This window comes from Triticum dicoccoides, chromosome 7A (assembly GCF_002162155.2).
Source record: "Triticum dicoccoides isolate Atlit2015 ecotype Zavitan chromosome 7A, WEW_v2.0, whole genome shotgun sequence".
Lineage (NCBI taxonomy): Eukaryota > Viridiplantae > Streptophyta > Magnoliopsida > Poales > Poaceae > Triticum > Triticum dicoccoides.
The window spans coordinates 37,215,919-37,236,663 of NC_041392.1; positions in this window are offsets into that span (position 1 = coordinate 37,215,919).

A 20,745-nucleotide genomic window follows, 5' to 3' on the forward strand; every position below is an offset into this window, starting at 1 on the left:
ATCTCCTCTCCTCCCTTTCCCCTACCTCCCACATCCTCCCTCTATCACTCTTCTTCTTCCTCAATACTTCTCCCCCCCCATTACTCTCCCTCTTCTACCTACCTTACTCTCTCTTCATTACTCCTAGCTAACTACACCACCTCCATTAATGCATCTCCTTTCTCTTTTTCCTTCCCCCTCCACTAGTTGAAGTTGTCTACTCCTAAATTAGCTAGCTAGGTAGATGTAGCATTTAGTTAAGTGACCTATTTGCCCCCTAACTAGATCTTTCTTTGTCAAGAAGAGCTTTGTGCACTTTTGATCTCCGTACATCATCATCTCCACCGTGTGCTCGATCTCGAGATATAGGTGATTAAAATTTCATGCTTTTGCAAAATGGAAATATGTGTATGTGTGTGTGATATGATAATTGAGCAATATGATGGAAATTGTGTGTGTGTGTGGCATGTGTTGATGCCAAATTGTTCTTTTGAGTTGCCTATGTTTTGCCGAAATGTCGATTTATTTCCATTTCGGCGAATTCGGTGCAAACTCTCTAGATCTACATATGTCCTATTTTTAGGGAAGGTCATGCCAAATTTTTGTATGACTTTGATGCATGCACGCTTTTTTATAATCAATTTGTTTATTATTACCGTGCAGATGTTCATGATGGTCAGTGGACCGATGGTGGACAGGTGGTTGCGGTCGGCAGTGCAGGACATGAAAGAAAACAACCGGACAGAGGTTTTATGTCCGTGTCAAAAATGCAAAGGAATAGTTTGGCTCGACCCCTATGACGACGGTCGGAAGCGCACCTACTCATGACTGGTTTCATGGATGGCTATACTCGATGGATAATTGAAGATGAGGATGATGATGTTGAGGACGCCGACGGGGCAGGCAATGACGACACGGGGCAAGACGAAGAGATGATCGATAATGGCGGCAGGGAAGAGGCCGGACATGGCGGTGGAGAAGGGGCCGGACATGGCGGAGTAGAAGGGGTAGGACATGGCGGTGGAGAGAATGTGGACTCCACACAGCAGAGTTTGTCGGTACTAAGTTCAATCGTGCGGGACCCTCATGTTCAAGCACTGCATCGCAAGGAGACAAGTACTGAGAGAGCTGCTTCTAGAGAGGAGGCTAAGCTGGAGCAACTGGTGGTAGACTCGAACACTCTATTGTATGATGGTTGCAATCCTGAGGTGACCCGCTTGAGTTTCACGCTCCAACTCCTAAATACGAAGGCTAAAAACAAATGGACCGACACTAGCCTCGATGAGCATCTCAAGTACCTAAAGGATGTTTTTCCCGCGGGCAATCTATGTCCTGCTAGTGTTGATGAGGCCAAGAAGATCGTGTGCCCTCTTGATCTGCCGCATGTTAGATACCATGCATGCATCAACGATTGCATAATTTATCAGAAGGAGCACGCGGAAAAACCAAGTTGTCCGGTGTGCAATGCTTCTTGATACAAGAAGGCCGGGAAGAAATGTCCCGAAAAGTTGTATGGTACTTACCGATCACTCCCTATCTCCAGCGATATTTCGTAGATCCCAAGGAAGCAAAGCTAATGCGCTAGCACGCGGAGAGGAAAAATCCTGACGATGGAGATGATCCAAAGCTGAGACACGTCAAGGATGGAAGCCAGTGGAGAACGTTGAACAGCTTCTATCGGTATTTTGAATGTGATGCAAGGAACATCATGCTCGGTGCGTGTACCGATGGCATGAATCCGTTTGGCAACCGGAGCACCAACCATAGCACATGGTCCGTGTTTGTATGGTTGTACAACCTCCCCCCTGGTTGTGCATGAAGTCGAAGTACATTCATATGAGCATGCTTATTCAAGGGCCGAAACAACCAGGAAATAATATTAATTTGTATCTGGGGCTACTTCAAGAGGAGTTAGACACTTTATGGAAAACACCGGGCAAGACATGGGACGCCAGCAAAGGCGAGTATTTCTACATGAGAGCCGTGCTGATCACGATGGTGCACGATTATCTCGGTTACAGATAGGTCGCAGGCCAGGTGTGCCATGGATATTGTGGATGCACGCGGTGCATGGATGATATGATGTCTCAGTAGCAAACGTCAAGGAAAGATGGCGGGTCTGGGAAAATCGTGTACATGGGGCATCGAAGATGGATCGAACAGGACGAACCATGGAGAAACCGTGGAGATCTATTCAATGGTCACGCTGAGCATTGAGGACCTCCACGTAAGCAGAACGGTGCCTAAATCGATGAGCTGTTGAAAAACTAGAAGGAGTGCCCCGCGCCAGGAAAGACGATGAAAAAGGCGTCGAAGCCGCTGTTGAAGGTATGGAAGACGAGGTCTGTGTTTTGGGACTTGGAGTACTGGCACAAACTCGATACACCTCATTGCCTTGATCAAATGCACATCTGTAAGAATGTCCTTGAGAGTTTGCTTGCGACACTGGTGAACATGCCGGATAAGACCAAGGATGGGCCGAAGGCAAGAAAAGACTTGCAAGATTTGAAAATCAGGGAAGATCTGCACATGCCGCCCCGTAAATAGTCAGATGAGACAGAGACGGAGACAGAGGAGCGGGACAAGAAGGGAAAGAAAATAAAGAAAGAGGGTTATTGTCCCCCTTCTTGCTTCACCTTAAGTCAGGCTGAGATCGATCAATTCTTTAAGTGCCTTACCGAAGTCAAAGTTAGTTCCAGTTACTGTGGCAAGATAAGCAGATATCTAGACACGGACAAGAAAAGGTTCAGCCGGATGAAGTCCCATGACTATCATGTGATGATGACGCAGATACTACCTATTGCCCTTAGAGGGATAATGGACAAGCAAATCCGTGACACGCTTATTGGTCTCTGCAACTTTTTCGATGTCATCTCCCGAAATTCGATCAGTCTGAAGCAGCTTCGAAGGCTACAGGAAGAGATCGTTGTGATACTGAATGAGCTTGAGATGTACTTCTTGTCTGCATTCTTTGACGTGATGGTGCATCTGTGTGTCCATATTGTGGACGACATAATAGACTTGGGGCCTGATATGTCCATTTTGCATCATGCTTTTATATCGATATTTATTGCATTATGGGCTGTTATTACACATTATGTCACAATACTTATGCATATTCTCTCTTATTTTACAAGGTTTACATAAAGAGGGAGAATGCCGGCAGCTGGGATTCTAGGCTGGAAAAGGAGCAAATATTAGAGACCTATTATGCACAGCTCCAAAAGTCCTGAAACTTCACGGAAGACATTTTCCAAATATATAAAAAATACTCAGTGGAAGAGATTCGCCAGGGGGCCACACCCTACCCATGAGGGTGGGGGCGTGCCCTACCCCCCTGGGCGCACCCCCCTACCTCGTGGGTCCCCTGGTGGCCCTCCGGTGGCCATCTTCTGCTATATGAAGTCTTTCGATGGAAAAAAAATAACAAGCCATCTTCTCGGGCGAAACTCCGCCGCCACGAGGCGGAACCAATCTAAGGCTCTGGCGGAGCTGTTCTGCCGGGGAAACTTCCCTCCCGGATGGGGAAATCATCGCCATCGTCATCACCAACGCTCCTCTCATCGGGAGAGGGAAATCTCCATCAACATCTTCATCAGCACCATCTCCTCGCAAAACCCTAGTTCATCTCTTGTATAGAATTCTTTTCTCCAAGTCTGGGATTGGTACTAGTAGGTTGCTAGTAGCGTTAATTACTCCTTGTAGTTGATGCTAGTTGGTTTATTTGGTGGAAGATCATATGTTCATATCATATATGCACATTAATACCCCTCTGATTATGAACATGAATATGCTTTGTGAGTAATTACGTTTGTTCGTGAGGACATGGGAGAAGTCTTGCTATTAGTAGTCATGTGAATTTGGTATCCGTTCGATATTTTGATGAGATGTATGTTGTCTCTCCTCTAGTGGTGTTATGTGAACGTCGACTACATGACACTTCACCATTATTTGGGCCGAGAGGAAGGCATTGGGAAGTAATAAGTAGATGATGGGTTGCTAGAGTGACAGAAGCTTAAACCCTAGTTTATGTGTTGCTTCGTAAGGGGCTGATTTGGATCCATATGTCTCATGCTATGGTTAGGTTTACCTTAATAATTTTCTTGTAGTTGTGGATGCTTGCAATAGAGGTTAATCATAAGTGGGATGCTTGTCCAAGTAAGGGCAGTACCCAAGCACCGGTCCACCCACATTCCAAATTATCAAAGTACCGAACACGAATCATATGAGCGTGATGAAAACTAGCTTGACGATATTCCCATGTGTCCTTGGGAGTGCTTTTCTCTATATAAGAGTTTGTCCAGGCTTGTCTTTTGCTACAAAAAGGATTGGGCCACCTTGCTGCACTTTATTTACTTTTGTTACTTGTTGCTCATTACAAACTATCCTATCACAAAACTATCTGTTACCACTTATTTCAGTACTTGCAGAGAATACCTTGCTGGAAACCGCTTATCATTTCCTTCTACTCCTCGTTGGGTTTGACACTCTTACTTATCGAAAGGACTACAATAGATCCCCTATACTTGTGGGTCATCAAGACTCTTTTCTGGCGACGTTGCCGGGTATTGAAGCGCCTTTGGTAGGTGGAATTTGGTAAGGAAAAATTTATAGTGTGCTGAAATTTACTGTCACTTGTTACTATGGAAAGTAATCCTCTGAGGGGCTTGTTCGGGGTATCTTCACCCCGACCAGTAGAGCAAAGAGTTGCTCCTCAACCTACTGAACCTATTGAAAATGAAAATGAAAATGTCTGCTTTGAAATTCCTTCGGGTATGATATAAAAACTGCTAGCTAATCCTTTTTTAAGAGATGGAACAAAACATCCTGATGAGCATCTAATATATGTGGATGAAGTTTGTGGATTATTTAAGCTTGCAGGTGTACCTGGAGATGTTGTTAAGAAGAAGGTCTTCCCTTTTTCTTTGAAGGGAGACGCGTCGACATGGTATAGGCTATGTGATGATATGGGGTCTTGGAATTACAAACGATTGAAATTGGAATTTCATCAGAAGTTTTATCTGATGCATCTTGTTCATCGTGATCGCAGTTACATATATAATTTTTTGCCTCGCGAAGGAGAAAGCATCGCTCAAGCTTGGGGGAGGCTTAGATCAATGTTATATTCATGCCCCAATCATGAGCTCTCAAGAGAAATGATTATTCAAAAAATTTATGCTCGGCTTTCTGATAACAATCACACCATGCTTGATACTTCTTGTGCTGGCTCTTTTATGATGAAGACTATTGAATTCAAATGGGATTTATTGGAAAGAATTAAACGCAACTCTGAAGATTTGGACCTCGACAAAGGTAAGGAGTCAGGTATGACACCTAGTTTTGATTGTGTTAAATCTTTTATGGATACCGATATTTTTCATAAATTTAGCACTAAATATGGACTTGACTCTCACATAGTAGCTTCTTTCTGTGAATCTTTTGCTACTTATGTTGATCTCCCTAAGGAGAAGTGGTTTAAATATCATCCTCCCATAGAAGTAAAAGTAGTTGCACCTATTAAAGTTGAAGAAAATATTGTCACTTATAATGATCCTATTGTTCCTACTCCTTATGTTGAGAAACCACATTTCCCTATTAGGATAAAGGATCATGCTAAAGCTTCAACTGTAGTTCGTAAAAACATATACACCTCCTGAGCAAGTTAAAGTTGAACCTAATATTGCTATTGTTAAAGATCTCTTGTCTGATAATATTGATGGGCATGTTATTTATTTCTGTGATGAAACTGCTAGCATTGCTAAACCCTGTGCTAAAGATAAACCTAGACCTGTGGTAGGCATGCCTATTATTTCTGTTAAAATAGGAGATCATTGTTATCATGGCTTATGTGATATTGGTGCCGGTGCTAGTGCAATACCTATTAGCCTATATAGAGAAAGTATGCATGATATTGCACCTGATGAGTTAGAAGATATTGATGTGACAATTAAACTTGCTAATAGAGATACTATTTCACCAATGGGAATTGTTAGAGATGTTGAAGTCTTGTGTGGGAAAACTAAATATCCTGCTGATTTTCTTGTTCTTGGTTCCCCACAAGATAGCTTTTGTCCCATTATATTTGGTAGACCCTTCCTGAACACTGTTAATGCTACCATAGATTGCAAAAGGGATGTTGTTACTATCGGTTTAGATGATATGACTCATGAATTTAATTTCTCTAAATTTAGTAGACAACACCGTGAAGAAGAATTACCTAGTAAGGATGAAATTATTGGTCTTGCTTCTATTGTCATACCTCCTAGTGATCCTTTAGAACAATATTTACTAGACCATGAAAATGATATGTTTATGAATGAAAGAAGGGAATTAGATGAAGTATTCTTTAAACAGGAAACTATTCTGAAAAACAATTTACCTGTTGAAATCCTAGGGGTCCTCCTCCACCCAAGGGTGATCCCGTGTTTGAGCTTAAACCGTTACCTGATACTCTTAAATATGCTTATCTTGATGAGAAAAAGATATATCATGTTATTATTAGTGCTAGCCTTTCAGAGCATGAGGAAGAGAGATTATTGAAAACTCTGAAGAAGCACCGTATTGCTATTGGGTATACTCTTGATGATCTTACGGGCATTAGTTCCACTCTATGTCAACATAAAATTAATTTGGAAGAAGATGCTAAACCAGTTCGCGATCATCAACGCCGGCTGAATCCTAAAATGAAAGAAGTGGTAAGAAAGGAAATACTAAAGCTCCTTGAGGTAGGTATAATCTATCCCGTTGCTGATAGTCAGTGGGTAAGCCCTGTCCACTGTGTCCCTAGAAGGGAGGTATTACTGTTGTTCCTAATGATAAAGATGAATTGATCCCTCAAAGAATTATTACAGGTTATAGGATGGTAATTGATTTCCGCAAATTAAATAAGGCTACTAAAAAGGATCATTACCCCTTACCTTTTATCGATCAAATGCTAGAAAGATTATCCAAACATACACATTTTTGCTTTCTAGATGGTTATTCTGGTTTCTCTCAAATACCTGTGTCAGCCAAAGATCAATCAAAGACAACTTTTACATGCCCTTTTGGTTTATGTAATGCACCTGCTACCTTTCAAAGATGCATGATGGCTATATTCTCTGACTTTTGTGAAAAGATTTGTGAGGGTTTCATGGACGAGTTTTCCATCTATGGATCTTCTTTTGATGATTGCTTGAGCAACCTTGATCGAGTTTTGCAGAGATGTGAAGAAACTAATCTTGTCTTGAATTGGGAAAAGTGCCACTTTATGGCTAATGAAGGTATTGTCTTGGGGCATAAAGTTTCTGAAAGAGTTATTGAAGTTGATAAAGCCAAAGTTGATGCTATTGAGAATATGGCATGTCCCAAGGACATCAAAGGTATAAGAAGTTTCCTTGATCATGCTGGATTTTATATGAGGTTTATTAAGGACTTCTCAAAAATTTCTCAGCCTCTGACTAATTTATTACAAAAAGATATACCATTTGTTTTTGATGATGATTGTGTAGAAGCATTTGAAATACTTAAGAAAGCATTGATCTCTGCACATATTGTTCAGCGGCCTGATTAGAATTTACCCTTTGAAATTATGTGTGATGCTAGTGATTATGATGTAGGTGTTTTTCTAGGACAAAGAGTTGATAAGAAATTAAATGTTATTCAATATGCTAGTAAAACCCTAGACAATGCTCAAAGAAATTATGCTACTACTAAAAAATAATTCTTAGCGGTTGTATTTGCTTGTGATAAGTTCAGACCTTATATTGTTGATTCTAAAGTAACTATTCACACTGATCGTGTTGCTATTAAATATCTTATGGAAAAGAAATATGCTAAACCTAGACTTATTAGATGGGTTCTCTTGCTACAAGAATTTGATTTGCATATTGTTGATAGAAAGGGAGCTGAGAACCCCGTTGCAGACAACTTATCTAGGTTAGAAAATGTGCTTGATGACCCACTTCCTATTGATGATAGCTTTCCTGATGAGCAATTAGATGTCATAAATGCTTCTCATACTGCTCCATGGTATGCTGATTATGCTAATTACATTGTTGCTAAGTTTATACCACCTAGTTTCACATACGAGCAAAAGAAAAAGTTCTTCTGTGATTTGAGGCATTACTTTTGGGATGACCCACATCTTTATAAAGAAGGAGTAGATGGTGTTATTAGACGTTGTGTACCTGAGCATGAACAGGAACAGATCCTACGCAAGTGTCACTCCGAAGCTTATGGAGGACACCATGCTGGAGATAGAACTGCACATAAGGTATTGCAATCTGGTTTTTATTGGCCTACTCTCTTCAAGGATGCCCGTAAGTTTGTATTATCTTCTGATGAATGTCAAAGAATTGGTAATATTAGTAGACGTCAAGAAATGCCTATGAATTATTCACTTGTTATTGAACTATTTGATGTTTGGGGCTTTGACTATATGGGACCCTTTCCTTCCTCTAATGGATATACACATATTTTAGTTGCTGTTGATTACGTTACTAAGGTGATAGAAGCTATTCCAACTAGTAGTGCTGATCATAACACTTCTATTAAAATGCTTAAAGAAGTTATTTTTCCAAGATTTGGAGTCCCTAGATATTTAATGACTGATGGTGGTTCACATTTTATTCATGGTGCTTTCCGTAAAATGCTTGCAATATATGATGTTAACCATAGAATTGCATCTCAGTATCATCCTCAGTCTAGTGGTCAAGTATAATTGAGTAATAGAGAAATCGAATTAATTTTGCAAAAGACTGTTAATAGATCTAGAAAAAATTGGTCCAAGAAACTTTATGAAGCATTATGGGCCTATAGAACTGCATATAAAAATCCTATGGGTATGTCTCCGTATAAAATAGTTTATGGAAAAGCATGTCACTTACCTCTCGAACTAGAACACAAGGCATATTGGGCCATTAAAGAACTCAATTATGATTTTAAACTTGCCGGTGAGAAGAGGCTATTTGATATTAGCTCACTTGATGAATGGAGAACCCAAGCCTATGAAAATGCCAAGTTGTTTAAAGAAAAGGTTAAAAGATGGCATGACAAAAGGATGCAAAAGCGTGAGTTTAATGTAGGTAACTATGTATTGCTATACAACTCTCGTTTAAGATTTTTTGCAGGAAAACTTCTCTCTAAATGGGAAGGTCCTTACGTTATCGAGGAGGTCTATCGTTCCGGTGCCATAAAAATCAACAACTTCGAAGGCACAAATCCGAAGGTGGTGAACGGTCAAAGAATCAAACATTATATCTCAGGTAATCCCATAAATGTTGAAACCAATGTTATTGAAACCGTGACCCCAGAGGAATACATAAGGGACACTTTCCGGAACGTTTCAGACTCCGAAAAGGAATAGGTATGTGGTACGGTAAGCAAACCGACTCCAAAACAGTTTTTAAGGCAATATTTCTCCGTTTTGGAATATTTAGAAAAATAGAAAAATAAGAAGTAGTCCAGGAAGGACACGAGGCCTCCACGAGGGTGGAGGGCCCGCCCCCTACCTCGTGGGCACCTCGTGCACTTTTTGGACTCCTTTTCTTACACGACACGTATTTTGGTCGGTAAAAATTCATTATATAATCTCCTGAAGGTTTTGACTCATGTATCACGCAAATATCCTCTATTCTTGTTTTGAGCTGTTTTTCTGACAGATCTAGATCATCATGACATCCCCAAGTGCCCCCAAGGACAATTTCTTTGACAAGGTCATCAACCCTTACCTCGCGGAGGTGCAGCGACACCCTCAAACCATTGAGATGCGTGATGGGTTGCTGCACATCCGTGATGCTGAGGGACCGAAGGGGACCGGAAGCATGGAGAAGAGGCTCGAAGCAATGGAGCAACAAGTTTTCAAGTGTCAGGGGATGGTGGAACGTGGACTCAACTCCAACCACATAATGATCGCAGAGTTCACCAACAAACACAAGCTGGATGCCGACAACATCGGGGAGACCATCTTCAAGCTTCACAAGAAAATCGAGCACCTTCAAGCTCAAATCTATGACCTGCAAAACCAAAACTGTGAGTATGAATATAGATTCAAAACGATGAGTTTGGCTGCAGATTTGAGGATCCCGGAGACTCGGTCATCCTTCTATGATGGTGATCCTATTCCTTGGAAGAAGGATGACAAGCCTACGCCATCAACAAAATCACCACTGTCTCCACCAACAAAGAAGAATTGAGTATCTGGTATGGGCACTCCACTTGGCAACTGCCAAGCTTGGGGGAGTGCCCCGGTATCGTATCACCATCACTTTTATCTTTATCGTTTTTCTTAGTTTGATCCTTTTGGTAATATCTTGATCTAGTAGAATAAAAGTTCTTAGTATGATCTAGTTGTGAGTTTTGCTTTATAATCCTTTTATGTAATCGAGTCCGTGAGCTATATAATAAAGATTAGTGTTGAGTCAAGGGCTTGATTATTTTGCCATGATCCTAAGTGAATAAAAGAAAAGAGAAAGAAATAAAAATAAACAAAGAGATCATGTGAGTCTTATGGAGAGTAATGAGATCACATAGAAAAAGTATGATGAATAAAAGTTGTTGAGGGTTGACAAACATAGTTTTGGTCATCGTTGCAATTAATAGGAAGTAATAAAGAAAGAGAGGTCTTCACATATAGATATACTATCTTGGACATCTTTTATGATCGTGAGCACTCATTAAAATATGACATGCTAAAAGAGTTGGCGTTGGACAAGGAAGACAACGTAATGGGTTATGTTTCCTTACATCTGAGATAGATCATATTGTCATGGATCATCCAACATGGTTGAGCTTGCCTTTCTCCCTCATGCTAGCCAAATTCATCGCACCAAGTAGAGATACTACTTGTGCTTCCAAATACCCTTAAACCAGTTTTGCCATGAGAGTCCACTATACCTACCTATGGATTGAGTAAGATCCTCCAAGTAAGTTGTCATCGGTGCAAGCAATAAAAATTGCTCTCTAAATATGCATGACTTATTAGTGTGGGAGAAATAAGCTTTATATGATCGTGTGATATGGAAGAAATAAAAGCGACAGACGGCATAATAAAGGTCCATATCACAAGTGGCAATATAAAGTGACGTTATTTCGCATTAAGATTTTGTGCATCCAACCATAAAAGCGCATGACAACCTCTGCTTCCCTCTGCGAAGGGCTTATATTTTACTTTTATCTCCTACATTGCATAAGAGTCATGGTGATCTTCACCCTTCCTTTTTACATTTTATCCTTTGGCGAGCACGGTATGTTGGAAAGATCCTGGTATATATGGCTAATTGGATGTGAGTTTTCAAGAACTATTATTGTTGACATTACCCTCGAGGTAAAATGTTGGGAGGCAAAACTATAAGCCCCTATCTTTCTCTGTGTCCGATTAAAACTCCATACCCATAAGTATTGCGTGAGTGTCAGCAATTGTGAAAGACTATATGATAGTTGAGTATGTGGATTTGTTGAAAAGCTCTTATACATTGACTCTTTCCTATGTTATGATAAATTGCAATTGCTCCAATGACTGAGATTATAGTTTGTTAGTTTTCAATGAAGTTTACTATTCATACTTGAGATTGTGATTGAATTATTACTCTAGCATAAGAAATCATATGGCAAGAATTATATAAGTTGTTGTTCTAAGAATGATCATGGTGCCCTCATGTCCGTATTTTATTTTTTATCGACACCTCTATCTCAAAACATATGGACATATTTTTCGATTTCGGCTTTTCGCTTGAGGACAAGCGAGGTCTAAGCTTGGGGGAGTTGATACGACCATTTTGCATCATGCTTTAATATCAATATTTATTGCATTATGGGCTGTTATTACACATTATATCACAATACTTATGCCTATTCTCTCTTATTTTACAAAGTTTACATAAAGAGGGAGAATGCCGGCAGCTGGGATTCTGGGCTGGAAAAGGAGCAAATATTAGAGACCTATTCTGCACAGCTCCAAAAGTCTTGAAACTTCACGGAAGACGTTTTTCAAATATATAAAAAATACTCAGCAGAAGAGATTCACCAGGGGGCAGACCCTGCCCACGAGGGTGGGGGCGCGCCCTACCCCCCTAGGCGCGCCCCCCTACCTCGTGGGCCCCCTGGTGGCCCTCCGGTGGCCATCTTCTGCTATATGAAGTCTTTCGATGAAAAAAAATAACAAGCCATCTTCTCGGACGAAACTCCGTTGCCACGAGGCGGAACCTTGGTGGAACCAATCTAAGGCTCTGGCGGAGCTGTTCTGCCGGGGAAACTTCCCTCCCGGAGGGGGAAATCATCGCCATCGTCATCACCAACGCTCCTCTCATCGGGAGAGGGCAATCTCCATCAACATCTTCATCAGCACCATCTCCTCTCAAAACCCTAGTTCATCTCTTGTATGCAATTCTTGTCTCCAAGTCCGGGATTGGTACTAGTAGGTTGCTAGTAGTCTTAATTAATCCTTGTAGTTGATGCTAGTTGGTGGAAGATCATATGTTCAGATCCTATATGCACATTAATACCCCTCTGATTATGAACATGAATATGCTTTTTGAGTAATTACATTTGTTCCTGAGGACATGGAGAAGTCTTGCTATTAGTAGTCATGTAAATTTGGTATTCGTTCGATATTTTGATGAGATGTATGTTGTCTCTCCTCTAGTGGTGTTATGTGAACGTCAACTACATGACACTTCACCATTATTTGGGCCTAGAGGAAGGCATTGGGAAGTAATAAGTAGATGATGGGTTGCTAGAGTGACAGAAGCTTAAACCCTAGTTTATGCGTTGCTTCGCAAGGGGCTGATTTGGATCCATATGTTTCATGCTATGGTTAGGTTTACCTTAATACTTTTGTTGTAGTTGCGGATGCTTGCAATAGAGGTTAATCATAAGTGGGATGCTTGTACAAGTAAGGGCAGTACCCAAGCACCGGTCCAGCCACATTCCAAATCATCAAAGTACCGAACGCGAATCATATGAGCATGATGAAAACTAGCTTGACGATATTCCCATGTGTCCTCGGGAGCGCTTTTCTCTATATAAGAGTTTGTCCAGGCTTGTCTTTTGCTACAAAAAGGATTGGGCCACCTTGCTGCACTTTATTTACTTTTGTTACTTGTTGCTCGTTACAAACTATCCTATCACAAAACTATCTCTTACCACTTATTTTAGTACTTGCAGAGAATACCTTGCTGAAAAGCGCTTATCATTTCCTTCTGCTCCTTGTTGGGTTCGACACTCTTACTTATCGAAAGGACTACGATAGATCCCCTATACTTGTGGGTCATCAGGGATGTCGGTGTCAAAACCGGCGGATCTCGGGTAGGGGGGTCCCGAACTATGCGTCTAGGCCGGATGGTAACAGGAGGCAAGGGACACGAAGTTTTACCCAGGTTCGGGCCCTCTTGATGGAGGTAAAACCCTACGTCCTGCTTGATTAATATTGATGATATGGGTAGTACAAGAGTAGATATACCACGAGATCGGAGAGGCTAAACCCTAGAAGCTAGCCTATGGTATGATTGTTGTTCTGTATGTTGTCCTACGGACTAAAACCCTCCGGTTTATATAGACATCGGAGAGGGTTAGGGTTACACAAAGTCGGTTACAATGGTAGGAGATCTATATATCTGTATCGCCAAGCTTGCCTTCCATGCCAAGGAAAGTCCCTTCCGGACAAGGGACGAAGTCTTCAATCTTGTATCTTCATAGTCCAGGAGTCCGGCTGAAGGTATAGTCCGGCCATCCGGACACCCCCTAATCTAGGACTCCCTCAGTAGCCCCTGAACCAGGCTTCAATGACGACGAGTCCGGCGCGCAGATTGTCTTCGGCATTGCAAGGCGGGTTCCTCCTCCAAGTACTTCATAGAAGATTTTGAACACAAAGATAGTGTCCGTCTCTGCAAAATAAGTTTCCACATATTGCCATAGAGAGAATAATATTTACACAAATCTAATCTGCTGACGCATTCCGTAGTGTGACATCGCACCACGGCCAAGCTTTTATTCGAATCGTTTTATTGTCCCACCTCAGCGTGTCATGCGAGGCAGTTTCCTTGGCACGTCTCGTCGAAGCAGAGATCGTGTCCCCTTATTCCGAGATTCTCATCAATACGGGCGTGGGTAACCCAACCGCGCCATTGATTATGGTGCTTGGAGATAAGGGAGTTTTACCAGGAAAGTGGGGACACGTAGTTGTGTCCACCCATATAAGGGGATAAGGATCCACCTTTTCACCTACGCCTTCTTCCTCCTTTGCCTATCCATTTTCTCGCACTCGAGCTCCAGCGCCCAAGTCCGCACTCCCCACCTCAACCTTCTCCAGCCATGTCCAGAGCGGGAGGCAAGTGGATGGTCTCCTCCGTCACGGAGGGACACATCAAAAAACTGAGGAAGGCCGGATACTTGTCTAACGACATCGCGTACCGGCTTCCCGAAGAGGGGCAGCTCCTCCCCACCCCAAGGCCCCATGAGAGGGTAGTGTTCCTTCCCCACTTCCTTCGTGGACTGGGCTTTCCTATCCACCCATTCGTCCGGGGACTCATGTTCTACTACGGCCTGGATTTCCATGATCTGGCCCGAACTTCATCCTCAACATCTCGGCATTTATCGTTGTGTGCGAGGCTTTCCTCTGCATCCGCCCCCATTTCGGCCTATGGCTCAAGACTTTCAATGTCAAGCCGAAGGTGGTGCGCGGCAACCAGGCGGAGTGCGGAGGTGCCATGGTGGGCACGATGCCAACGTCTTATGGCTCGAGGGCTCCTATGTGGAAACCCTGAAGGGGTGGCAATCAGGGTGGTTTTACATCACCAAGCTGCGCGACCCTGAGTGGGTCGCAGCCCCTGAGTTCCGGTCCGGACCCCCAACATGGCTCACGTCCTGGAAAGAGATGGGCCTGTCGTGAGGCAGCAAAGGAGAGGTGACTGGACTGCAAACATGCATCCAAACCCTGGTGGACAAGCAGCTCAAGCTTGTCAACATAGTCCAGGTTATCCTCATCCGCCGGATCCTCCCGTGTCAACAACGAGCCTTCAATCTGTGGGCGTTCAACCCGGCGCAGCACCGAACTCTAAGCAGGCTCTTTGACACGACGTACGAAGATGCCTGGAAGGTGCTTTTCAAGGGCGCCGAGGCTCCCGCATCCGCTACCGAGGATCGTAGATTCAGCGTGCAGCGTCATGCTAGCGCGGTAAGTTGTTTGTACCTTTTACAGGGTATTAGTTTTTCATAGTTTAACTCTATGCGGGATCTAAGCTCCCTTACCTTTGATAGGTTTGGCAGGCAAGTCCGGACAGATCGACTGTCCGGCTCCTTTGCCCGAAGACCCAGCCGATGCCCGCTTGGCGAAGCTGCTGGTTCCGGCACCCCATGTGGTGCTAGAGAAGAAAAGGCCACGAAGAAGGCCACAGGGACTCGAAAAAGTGCCCGGCGCCAGGAGGTATCGGGTTCATCATCCGACGACTCCAAGGCGCATTCCTCCCATGAAGACGAGGAGGAGGAAGAAGAGACCTCTCCCCCTCCGGCGGGAGGAGAGAAGAAAAGGAAGGCCGCCCTCACTGGGGAGGCCGAAGGGTCCAAGAAGGGGAAAACCCTTCCTCCGGACTACTCCACCGACGCCGACGATGGCGGAGAGGAGTGGCCACTCAGGGCCAAGCCCCTGGCGAAATCGTAAGTATCCGGATACCAGAGTCATTCATAGTATTCCTTTATTGCACAGCTTTCCCTTATGTCGAATATGATTATGCAGCCCACCAAAAGACCGGATCGACGCGTCGTCGAGCGGTTCATTGGACTCGTCGGATGTGAATTCGCTTCCGACGGCTATCTCCCCCCGCCCTACGGACGACGCCGAAGTGTTGTCCCAACAGGTTCCAAGCCAGGAGGAGGTGGTCCTGGAGGCGCCGCAAGGCGACCTCCCGGACTCCAGGAGTAAAGGGGATAAAACCCCCCAGGGCTCCAAGTCCGGCTCTAGGCCGGACCCCGCTCTGGAAGCTTCAAAGGTTCCAGAGTCCGGCGGGAGACTTCCTTCCAAGAGGAGCAAGCCCACCGTGTCGGTGACCCCTGTCCAACCGGAGGCGCCGGACAATCTGTTGGAGGTGCTCAAAGGCGCCTCCATCAACGAGGAGCACTGCACCATTATGAGTGCGGTGGTCCAGAAGGTTCAGTCCGCCAAGAGTGGACTGGCTGAAGCTTGTACTAGCCTTTTAACAGGCTTTGAGGTAAGTAAAGAATGTGTAAATAATATTACCGCATAGACAGTAGCCCCTGATGCTATGTTTGGCGTTCAGGAAGAAAATCCGAATAGAGGATCAAATAAAATTCATAGGAGTCAATATGCGTATGCAGGCTTCTCTGCTGGCGTCCGCCGCACTGACTGCAGAAGTGGACACGCTAAAGCAGAACCTCGAGCAGTCCGAGCAAGAGCTCGGGCATGCCGAGAAGCAGCTCGAGGACAAGGAAGGTAAGAAATACCTTGTTTAAATATATATATATATATATAAAGTGCAATTGCAAAAAATGACAGGATTATCGTGGCTATTGTAGGGGCCACGTCTAAGGTGGCGACCCTTAAGCAAGCGTTGGTCGAGGCCGAGAAGAGGGCGGCCAACGGAGCGCACCGAGCGGGAGAAGTATGAGGCCCAGGTTGGCAAGGTGCGGCAAGAGCTCCAGGCTCTCATGAAAAAACATGAGAGTTTGGAGCTTGACTCAAAGACTCGAGCGTCCGAGCTCGCGATGGCTATTGAAAATGCCAAGTCTGCCAAGGCCGAATCCCAGAAGACCCTCCAGGAGTTGGATGCGGTGAAAAAGATAGCGGCGGGTAAGGCATTCTTTATGCAAAGCAAACAAATAAACGTGAGTTACTTGTTACTTACCCGAATCCGGAGCTCTCCAGGGGCATTCGCAGATCTTCCCCGTAGCGTGTCCGATGCCGCCGCATTCTATCGAGCCGAGGAGGGCAGCTCGACAGAGAAGGTGTTCTGGGCTCAGTATGCTGAGGCCGGACACCCCGTGCCCCTGAGCGGCCAGCTGAAGCAACTGGTCGAGCTCCACAAGGCGGTCGAACAGGCCATGAAAGGCCTCATAGTTTGGCTGTAGCCTGGAGAGGCTCTGCCTGGGAGCTATTTCGGGTTGGTGCGGCGGCTGGTGGGGGCATGTCCAAGGCTCGAAGTCATCAAGCGCTCCATCTGCATTGAAGGTGCCCGTAGGGCCCTTGCCCATGCTAAGGTGCACTGGGGCAAGCTGGATGCTGAGAAGCTTGTGAAGGACGGGCCACCGCCGGGGAAAGAGCATCGCAAGCCCGAGAATTATTATAAGGATGTTCTGAAGGGTGCCTGCCTTATGGCGGATGAATGTTCCAGGGATGTAATTTTTGAGTAAAACTCGCTCGTTTTGTCCTGTGCGCTGAAAACTTGTTCATATGCACTAAGCAATGCTGTTGGAATTTAAAATATTACCTTCTGTGCGGTTGTTTATCAATTCTGAGAGATGGCGAGTCGTCGGCTTCTGCCCCCGTGCCGCTAGTGCTGGGGTGTTCGGGGATAAACATGAGCGCTCTTTTTCCCATGTTTGGGTCCTTCGAGGGAGGCGCTCAGCACAACAAACAAGGCAATCGGACTATAATGCGTGAACACTCTCAATTAGCCATAGAATTCTATAATTTTAAATTTCGGCGAAGCCCCTGGTATTCGGAAGACCAAGTTCGGGGCGCTATCCATGCCTTGGCCGGACAGAGCCGACTCCTCGCTCTAAGCGGCATAAGTCTTTAGGGACTCGAAAAACCTCTCGAACAGCGACCAGCTCTCGCTTCATCATGACAGTCAGTTTTAGCTTTCTCTACTGAGGTGCTCGACCCAGCTCAACTGGGGCACAATCGCAGTAGTTCTCCTAGTTCTACCTTAGCCGATATAGCGGAACGTAAGGCGCCAAAACATAGGAGCCGGGCAAACCCAACTATTGACCCAAGACATGATTCGGAGCCGATGCATATAATGTTATAAGTTCGGGGTGCCGTACTTCTTAAAGTGTTCGGACTTCTCACACCATATTGAGGGGTACTAAAGCCCCTGGCGTATTTTGGCCGTACCAAAGTGTACGGGTGCAACATGTCGTTAAGGAACATATATTTGTAAAAAAAAAGAGTAATGCAAAAATAGACAGAAGCTATGCATTGTTTAGTAAAAAGGGCTGCGATCAAAGCAGAACGATACAAATAATGCGATAAGCAAAAGGTTAGACTATTTAACATGTCCGTTCCAGGGGCAGGCTGCGGAATGGTATGCAAAACAGGTATACTGCTCGTGATAGAGACCACATGGGAGTTCCGTAATGTGGCATGGCTTGTCTGCTTCCCTGGTTCTTGCATCATTTGTGCGGCAATTGAACTGCCGAACAGGCCTTCCGAAGAATGGAGTCCTGAAAGTAAGAGAAAATTAAAAAATCGGCAGCCCCTGGTGCGGTTTAAGTCGTGTTTCGGGCGTTCCGTGATGGTGCCCCTCCCCCTGTACCCATGGTATTTCTAGAACGTAGTTATGTACGCGAAGCACTGGCGTCGCATTTTTGCGAGGGCTGGGGTTGGGGCCGCATTGCTACGCCTGCTCGGAACATGCCAGGCGGTCTTGTTGTAGGTTACTCCGGGCGCGCTTGATGGTGTCCGGACGTTTAATGGCCCGACTAGAGAACTGCCTGGAGAGGCTGCTTTGTACTTCCGCTGCAAGGGCCGCCGTGTGCTCCTCCGTTCGGAGGGAGCGTTCGGTGTTTCCATTGACTGTAATTACTCCTCGAGGGCCTGGCATCTTGAGCTTAAGGTATGCGTAGTGCGGGACCGCATTGAACTTGGCGAATGCGGTTCGCCCGAGCAGTGCATGGTAGCCACTGCGGAACGGGACTATGTCGAAGATTAACTCCTCGCTTCAGAAATTATCCGGAGATCCGAAGACTACTTCAAGTGTGACTGAGCCTGTACAGCTGGCCTCTACACCTGGTATTACACCTTTAAAGGTCGTTTTGGTGGGCTTAATCCTCGAGGGATCTATGCCCATTTTCCGCACTGTATCCTGGTAAAGCAGGTTCAGACTATTGCCGCCGTCCATAAGGACTCTAGTGAGATGAAATCCGTCAATAATTGGGTCTAGAACCAATGCGGCAAATCCGCCATGACGGGTGCTAGTGGGATGGTCCCTTCGATCAAAGGTGATCGGGCAGGAGGACCATGGGTTGAACTTCGGGGCGACTGGCTCTACCGCGTATACGTCCCTTAACGCGCACTTCCGCTCCCTCTTGGGGATGTGGGTTGCGTATATCATGTTCACCGTCTGCACTTGTGGGGGAAAACCCTTCTATCCACTGTTGATCGGCGGCCGAGGCTCTTCGTCGTCATCGCTATGCAGCCCCTTGTCAGTATTTTCAGCATTTAACTTGCCTGCCTGCTTGAACACCCAACAATCCCTGTTGGTGTGATTGGCTGGCTTGTCGGGGGTGCCATGTATCTGGCACAAACGGTCGAGTATTCGGTCCAAACTGGACGAGCCCCTAGGATTTCTTTTGAATGGCCTTTTCCACTGACTGGATTTATATCCTCTGAATCTGGCATTAACTGTCATATCGTCAGCATTGTCGCCGTTAATGCGGCGCTTCTGCTTGTTGCGACGCGACCTGCCACTACTCTCCCTGGTATCCGAATTACCAGGGTTCTTGGTCATATTGTTACTGCGAGCAAGCTGAAGGAAATATTCCCTAGAGGCAATAATAAAGTTATTATTTATTTCCTTATTTCATGATAAATGTTTATTATTCATGCTAGAATTGTATTAACCGGAAACATAATACATGTGTGAATACATAGACAAACAAAGTGTCACTAGTATGCCTCTACTTGACTAGCTCGTTAATCAAAGATGGTTATGTTTCCTAACCATAGACAAAGAGTTGTTATTTGATTAACGGGATCACATCATTAGGAGAATGATGTGATTGACTTGACCCATTCCGTTAGCTTAGCACTCGATCGTTTAGTATGTTGCTATTGCTTTCTTCATGACTTATACATGTTCCTATGACTATGAGATTATGCAACTCCCGTTTGCCGGAGGAACACTTTGTGTGCTACCAAACGTCACAACGTAACTGGGTGATTATAAAGGAGCTCTACAGGTGTCTCCAAAGGTACATGTTGGGTTGGCGTATTTCGAGATTAGGATTTGTCACTCCGGTTGTCGGAGAGGTATCTTTGGGCCCTCTCGGTAATGCACATCACATAACCCTTGCAAGCATTGCAACTAATGAGTTGGTTGCGAGATGATGTATTACGGAACGAGTAAAGAGACTTGCAGGTAACGAGATTGAACTAGGTATTGAGATACCGACGATCGAATCTCGGGCAAGTAACATACCGATGACAAAGGGAACAACGTATGTTGTTATGCGGTCTGACCGATAAAGATCTTCATAGAATATGTAGGAGCCAATATGAGCATCCAGGTTCCTCTATTGGTTATTGACCAGAGACATGTCTCGGTCATGTCTACATTATTCTCGAACCCGTAGGGTCCGCACGCTTAAGGTTTCGATGACAGTTATATTATGAGTTTATGAGTTTTGATGTACCGAAGGAGTTCGGAGTCCCGGATGAGATCAGGGACATGACGAGGAGTCTCGAAATGGTCGAGACATAAAGATCGATATATTGGACGACTATATTCGGACATCGGAAAGGTTCCGAGTGGTTCGGGTATTTTTGGAGGTACCGGGGAGTTACGGGAATACGGGAGAAGAAGTATATAGGCCTTATTGGGCTTTAGGGGAGAG